This window comes from Triticum dicoccoides, chromosome 5B, assembly GCF_002162155.2.
Source record: "Triticum dicoccoides isolate Atlit2015 ecotype Zavitan chromosome 5B, WEW_v2.0, whole genome shotgun sequence".
Lineage (NCBI taxonomy): Eukaryota > Viridiplantae > Streptophyta > Magnoliopsida > Poales > Poaceae > Triticum > Triticum dicoccoides.
In genome coordinates, this window is record NC_041389.1 from 344,227,676 (window position 1) to 344,235,704 (window position 8,029).

Here is an 8,029-nt window from a genome sequence, read left to right on the forward strand (position 1 = left end):
GTTCGGGGTGCCGCACTTGTGAAAGTGTTCGGACTTATCACACCATAACGCGGGAAACATAAGCCCCTGGTGTATTTAGCCGTACCAAAACGTACGGATGCAACATGTCATAGATGAACATATGTGTAAGAAAGAAATGCAATTAGAAGCAAAAATGTGCTGCATTGCGTTATTCAAATAAAAACTGCTGTAAGTGCAGGACGATACAAGTGGTGCGGTAAGCAAGGGATGGGACTATTTAACATGTCCCCCTCCAGGGGTAGGCTACGGAATAATGCATAAAACAGATCTAATGCTCATAATGGAAACCACCTGGATTTTCGTTGTAGCCTTTCTCCTTCCCTGGCTGTTGTATCGTGGGTTCGGCATGTCTGCTGCCAGACAAGGCCTCTGACGAATGGAGTCCTGTGGGTAAAAAATAAAAGGAAAAGAAAAAGAAACGACACACTTAAGAGCCCCTGGTGCGGTTGAGCCGCAGTCTGGGCTTATCATGGTCGAGCCCCTTGCCCCATGCCCATGGTATCTTCAGAGCGTAATGGAGTACGCGAAGGGTCTGTCTTAATGTTTTACAGGGGCTAGGGTTGGGGCCGCACTACTACGCGTGCTCGGAACGTGCCAGGTGGTCTTGTTGTAGGTTACTTCGGGCACGCTTAGCTGTGTCCGGCCGCTTAGCAGCCGGACTCGAGAATTGCCTTAAAAGGTTGCTTTGTACTTCTGCCGCGAGAGCCGCTGTATGTTCCTCCGTTCGGAGGGAGCGTTCAGTATTTCCGTTGACCGTGATGACTCCTCTAGGGCCTGGCATCTTGAGCTTGAGGTATGCGTAGTGCGGCACCGCGTTGAACTTTGCGAACGTGGTACGTCCGAGCAAGGCATGATAGCCGCTGCGGAACGGGACTATGTCGAAGATTAACTCCTCGCTTCGAAAGTTATTCGGGGATCCGAATACCACTTCCAGTGTAACTGAGCCTGTACAATTGGCTTCTACACCTGGTATGACGCCTTTAAAGGTCGTCTTGGTAGGTTTAATCCTTGAGGGGTCTATGCCCATTTTGCGCACCGTGTCCTGATAAAGCAGGTTTAGGCTGCTACCGCCGTCCATCAGGACTCTGGTGAGATAAAATCCATCGACGATTGGGTCTAGAACCAATGCAGCAAACCCACCATGGCGAATGCTGGTGGGGTGGTCCCTTCGGTCAAAGGTGATCGGGCAAGAGGACCATGGATTGAACTTCGGGGCAACTGGCTCCATCGCGTATACATCCCTGAGTGCATGCTTCCGCTCCCTTTTTGGTATGTGCGTGGCATATATCATGTTCACCGTCCGCACCTGTGGGGGGAAACCCTTTTGTCCTCTATTGTTCGGCGGTCGGGTCTCTTCCTCGTCGTCGCTATGTAGCCCCTTGTCGCTGTTTTCGGCAATTAACTTGCCTGCCTGCTTGAACACCCAACAATCCCTATTGGTGTCGTTAGCTGGCTTTTCAGGGGTGCCATGTATCTGGCACAAGCGGTCGAGAATTCGGTCCAAATTGGGCGGACCCTGATTTGTTCTTTTGAATGGCTTTTTCCGTTGACCGGGTTTAGAGCCTCTAAATCCGGCCTTGACTGCTGTATCCTCACTGTTATCGCCGTTAATGCGGCGTTTGTTTTTGTTGCGACGCGACCTGCCACTACGGTCCTTGATATCCGGACTGCCAGAATTTTTGTTAAGGTTGTTGCTGCGTGCTAGCCAGCTGTCCTCACCCGCACAGAAGCGGGTCATGAGTGATGTAAGGGCTGCCATGGATTTCGGCTTTTCCTGTCCCAGGTGCCGGGCAAGCCACTCGTCGCGGATGTTATGCTTGAAGGCCGCGAGGGCCTCGGCATCTGGACAGTCGACGATTTGGTTTTTCTTAGTTAAGAACCGTGTCCAGAATTGTCTGGCCGATTTGTCTGGCTGCTGAATTATGTGGCTTAGGTCATCTGCATCTGGTGGTCGCACGTACGTGCCTTGGAAGTTATCGAGGAATGCAGCTTCCAGGTCCTCCCAACTCCCGATTGACTCTGCTGGCAAGCTGTTAAGCCAGTGTCGGGCTGGTCCTTTAAGTTTGAGTGGGAGATATTTGATGGCGTGGAGATCGTCTCCGCGGGCCATGTGGATGTGGAGGAGATAGTCCTCGATCTAGACCGCGGGGTGTGTTGTGCCATCATAAGATTCAATATTGACGGGTTTAAACCCTTCTGGGATTTGATGATCCATTACCTCATCTGTGAAGCACAGTGGGTGTGCGGCGCCTCTGTACTGGGCGATATCGCGACGGAGCTCAAAAGAGCTTTATCTGTTGTGTTCGGCCCGGCCGGACTTACTGTGTCCGAGGTGACGGTGATCGTCACGTATCGTGGGGCGCCCACATGATCCATAGATCGATCTTGATTGTCTTGCCTTATCCTCCAATATGTCTCGCAGGTCCGGAGTGTTCCCCTGTGGCCTTGTGCTTTTCGAGCGATGCCGGGGTACGGGTCTAGTGAAGGGCCTTGAGGCCTCTCTGTCGCGACCACGGGGTGGTCGATCAGCCGTATTGTCTCCTGGTGAAGCGGGATCATATGCCTCCACCTCAAATCGGGGGAGCAGCTTACGTTTGGGGTAGCTTTTGGAGGGGCGTTCGAGTTCATGCTCTTCGGCCGCGAGGACTTCGGTCCATCTGTAGGCTAGCAGATCTTGATTAGCTCTAAGCTGCTGCTGCTTTTTCTTGAGGCTGTTTGCCGTGGCCATAAGCCTGCGTTTGAAACTCTCCTGTTCGACGGGATCCTCAGGTACGACGAATTCGTCGTCGTCGAGGCTTGCCTCGTCTCCGGACGGAGGCATATAGTCCTCTACCTCTTCTTCGGCCGCTCTCTCATGAGGGCTGGCGTCCCCCTCCTCCTGTGCTGGATCTTGCTGGAGTGGATTGTCTTCGGCACTATCCAGTGTATTATTGTCTCCGGTGCCGGAATCCTCATTCTTGCTATGGCGGGATTTAGAGCGGCGCCACTGACGCCGGCGCTTGGGCTGTTTCTTGGAGGGGTCATCCTCCGCTATTCCTTCGCCGTTCCCATCCTTTGGGATATCCACCATGTATATGTCGTATGAAGAGGTGGTTTTCCAGTGCCCGGTGGGTGCTGGTTCTTGGTCATCTCCGGCATCGTCGTCCATACCGTCGATGTCCTCAGAGTCGTAATCTAGCATGTCGGTTAGATCGTCGACAGCGGCTACCAAGTGGGTGGTGGGTGGGCTCTGAATTTCTTCGTCGTCCGCATCCCAACCGTCCTGGCCGCAGTCCGGCCAGGCCTCTCCTGATAACGAGAGGTACTTTAGCGAACTCAAGATGTCGCCAAAAGGTGAGTGTTGAAAGATGTCCGCCGCGGTGAACTCCATGATCGGCGCCCAATCGGATTCGACTGGAGGGGGCGCGGGAGGTCCGGAGTCCGGCAAGGAGTCCGGCACCTCGGAATCACGAGCTTCATGGGGGACAAGATCGGTGTTCGGCTCTATCGCCGTAGAGGTTGCAGCCCCCGAGGCGGTGTCTAGCCATCCATCCTTGGTCCGCGCAACCGGCTCCGAGTCGAAGATCGGAGCAGGTTCGAGTGCGGCCTCCAGGGTACTGTCTGGCTGCAGAGCTAAATCATGCCCATTGTGACAGTACGACACGCTCGGTTGTGCCTCGAATCCGTCGAGGATCAAGTCCCCGTGGATGTCAGCCATGAAGTTCAAACTTCCAAATCTGACCTGACGGCCAGGGGCGTAGCCTTCGATCTGCTCCAGCTGGCCAAGCGAATTGGCCCGCAGTGCGAAGCCGCCGAATACGAAGATCTGTCCGGGGAGGAAGGTCTCACCCTGGACTGCATCGTCGTTGATGATCGAAGAAGCCATCGAGCCTATCGATGACGACACAGAGAAACTCTCAATGAAAGCACCAATGTCGGTGTCAAAACTGGCGGATCTCGGGTAGGGGGTCCCGAACTGTGCGTCTATGCAGATGGTAACAGGAGACGAGGGACATGATGTTTTTACCCAGGTTCGGGCCCTCTTGATGGAGGTAAAACCCTACGTCCTGCTTGATTAATATTGATGATGTGGGTTACAAGAGTAGATCTACCACGAGATCAAGGAGGCTAAACCATAGAAGCTAGCCTATGGTATGATTGTTGTTCGTCCTATGGACTAAGGCCATCCGGTTTATATAGACACCGGAGAGGGCTAGGGTTACACAGAGTCGGTTACAAAGGTAGGAGATCTACATATCCGTACCGCCAAGCTTGCCTTCCACGCCAAGGAAAGTCCCATCCGGACACGGGACGAAGTCTTCAATCTTGTATCTTCATAGTCTTGGAGTCCGGCTGATGATGATAGTTCAGCTATCCGGACACCCCCTAGTCCGGGACTCCCTCAAGGATCCTCCGCACCACACAATTGGCCCAACTGAGCATACTTCGGATCCGTGAACTTCCTACGCAGCAGAAAGGGCTTTCCAGCCGCAATATCTCCGGCCTGACGCAGTTCCTCCTTCATAGCCCACATCGCACAACGGGTATCCTTGGCTTCGGCGGTGGCCTTCTTCAGGTCCTCTTGCTCCGCTCGGCGTTCTCTTTCAAGAACCTCATAGCGGTCGGTAGCATCTTTTAATTTCACGGCCATTCCGGCCATCTCCTCCCTGCTTCGGCAGTGAGCAGCCTTTTCGGCTTTTAGCTCTTCCGCTGCCTTCGAGGCAGCCACATCACTTTTCCTGGCTTGCTCCTTGGCTCGAGCAAGATCTACTCGAAGGTCTTCCACAGCAGCGGCACCATCTGCATCAAGCATACAAATTGTAAGGAACGGGCATCAGCTCCCTTACTAGGTGAACGCGGAGAAACCACCTACCTTGTGACTCATCAAGCCGTTTATTGACCAGCGCGATGTCCGCATCCGCACCGTCAAGTTGCCGCTTCAGCTCGGCAACTCCATCAGTCCGGCTAGCCATCGAACGTTCCGCCACCTGCATAGGAAAGGCGGCATTCTATAACTGGGATTATGATCCTCGGCACGCTGTCGCTTTCGACAGCATACCAAGTCTCAGGGGCTACTATCTATACAGGGCGCACTCCATGTGCAAAACTGTCAAAAGGTATGTCATTTTTTGCGTACCTCAAACCCCGTCAGCAAACTTCCGACGGCCTCATGCAACCTGCTCTCGGCGGATGAGATCCTTTCAATCACCATACTCATTAATGTGCGGTGAACTTCTGAGATAGACGCCCTCTCGAGCAAATCCTGCAGCTCCACCGGCCGTACTCCAGTGGGTGCCGAACTCCCCGGCCCCGCCGGACTCGGGGAGACCCTCCGTGACGACACCTCAGGGTCGTCCGCCCCGCCCGACGGGGCGGCAGATGGAGGCGTTTCACTCTCCATCATCTCCGGACGAAGGTCCCCCGAAGATGAGCTCTGCTGAGAAGGGCTGAGATCCGAACTACAAGGTGAAAACTTCGGTTACCCTTAGAAATAAAGTAGGGGTGTCCCCTATGACAAAATTCCCCCTTTTTATTTACGGCTCGCTGGAGGGCTGATTCCTTTGGGGAGACTGTGCGGCCGGGGCTCTTCCCGGCACAGGACCTTCCGGTGCAGATTTCTTTCCCCGCTTTCAGGCCTTGGCCTCCGGGTCTTCGGAAGCGGTCCTCTTCTCCCCCTGGAGGGAGGGATTCTCGATTCCCCCCTTACTGAAAGCCTCCTTGACAGAGGTGGTAGTTTCCCTGTGCCCCCCTTCTCCCTCCTCCGAAGGTGCAACCTCCAACATTTTGATTAACACGGGATTCGGCATGGTCTCAGGGAGGGGGGGGCGGACACCATATCAGTTTTGCTTGCGCTATCCACTCCTGTCCAAGGGATCGCTGGTTAAAAAGGCAAACCCATGATAAATAAATGGACAATGTGTCCGGACACAGGGCTAATTACTTGAGTATCCGGGCAATTGCAGCTTAGGCCACCGTCCTCGGTCAAGTCCGGACGCATCTCTTGTGATCCGAAGAACAGTTTGTACATCTCCACGGGTGTCAAACCCATGAAGTGTTAGAGAGCTCGTGGTCCCTCCGGATTAAATTCCCATAGGCGGAGGGGGCAACGTTTGCAGGGCAGAAGGCGCCGAATCAGCATAACCTGTGCCACTACGACCAGATTGATCTCCCTTTCTTGGAGGTCTCGAATCCGGCCCTGCAACAGGGGTACGTCTTTGGACGGCCCCCAGTCAAGCCCTTTGTTGACCCATGACGTCAGCCATTGTGGAGGGCCCGGGCGAAAGGCGGGCGGCGGCCTCTGCCTGCTGCCCCTGGGAGCGGTGATATAGAACCACTCCTGTTGCCACAAGCCGAGCTCCTCCTGAAAAAAGCCCTCGGGCCATGGAGCATCGGCCCTCTTGCTTATAACCGCCATGCCGCACTCTGCATGACGCCCCTCAATCATCTTCGGCTCCACGTTGAAGGTTTTGAGCCACAAGCCGAAGTGAGGGGTAGTGCGGAGGAAGGCTTCGCAGACGACAATGAATGATGAGATGTGGAGGATGGACTTCGGAGCCAAATCATGGAATTCCAGCCCGTAGTAAAACATGAGCCCCCTCACGAAGGGATCCATCGGGAAGCCTAAACCCCAACGGAGGTGAGACACGAACACGACACTCTCGCTGGGCTCGGGAGTAGGAATAACTTGCCCGTGGGCAGGCAACCTATGCGAAATCTCGTAGGTTAAGTACCTGGTGTCTCTCAGCTTTAGCACGTCCTCTTCCGTGATGGAGGAGGGCATCCGCTGGCCTCGTAGGTCGGAGCCGGACATTGTCGAAGGTCGAAAGTACCCGAATCTAGAGCCCTGGGTGTTGGAACTCGGGGCGAGGGGCGGATTCGATTGAGGATTGAAGAAAAAGAACGGGCCTTGGTCTCATTATAAAGAGGGAGAATACCAAGAGCCGTCCCCATGACCGTTTGGAACCCACCTTCGATGGAGGGGGCGTGGCAACGAGCGCGGTTGGGTTACCCACGTCCGTATTAATGAGAATCCCGGAATAAGGGGAACACGATCTCTGCTTCGACAAGACATGCCAAGGAAACCGCTTTGCTAAACGCGCTGAGGTGGTATAATAAAAACAATTCGAGTAAAGGCTTGGTAGTGGTGTGATGTCACGCCACAAAATGTGTCAGCAGATTGAACTTGTGTAAATATTATTCTCTCTATGGTGGTATGTGGAATTTATTTTGCAGAGCCGGACACTATCCTGGTGTTCACAATCTTCTATAAATTATTCGGAGGAGGAACCCGCCTTGCAATGCCGAAGACAATATGCGCGCCGGACTCATCGTCATTGAAGCCTGGTTCAGGGGCTACTGAGGGAGTCCTGTACTAGGGGGTGTCCGGATAGCCGAACTATCATCAGCGGCCGGACTCCAAGACTATGAAGATACAAGATTGAAGACTTCGTCCCGTGTCCGGATGGGACTTTCCTTGGCGTGGAAGGCAAGCTTGGCGATACGGATATGTAGATCTCCTACCATTGTAACCGACTCTGTGTAACCCTAGCCCTCTCCGGTGTCTATATAAACCGGATGGCTTTAGTCCATAGGACGAACAACAATCATACCATAGGCTAGCTTCTAGGGTTTAGCCTCCTTGATCTCGTGGTAGATCTACTCTTGTAACACCCACATCATCAATATCAATCAAGCAGGACGTAGGGTTTTACCTCCATCAAGAGGGCCCGAACCTGGGTAAAACATCGTGTCCCTTGTCTCCTGTTACCATCCGCCTAGACACACAGTTCGGGACCCCCTACCCGAGATCCGCCGGTTTTGACACCGACATTCACCCTCGAGGCTGAGGGTATGTATCAGTAGCTATGTGTTTGATCTCTCTCTCTCTCTCGTTTTCTCTCTCGTGTTCCCTCTATGGCACGATCTTGATGTATCCCGAGCTTTGCTATTATAGTTGGATCTTATGATGTTTCTCCCCCTCTACTCTCTTGTGATGAATTGAGTTTCCCCTTTGAAGTTATCTTATTGG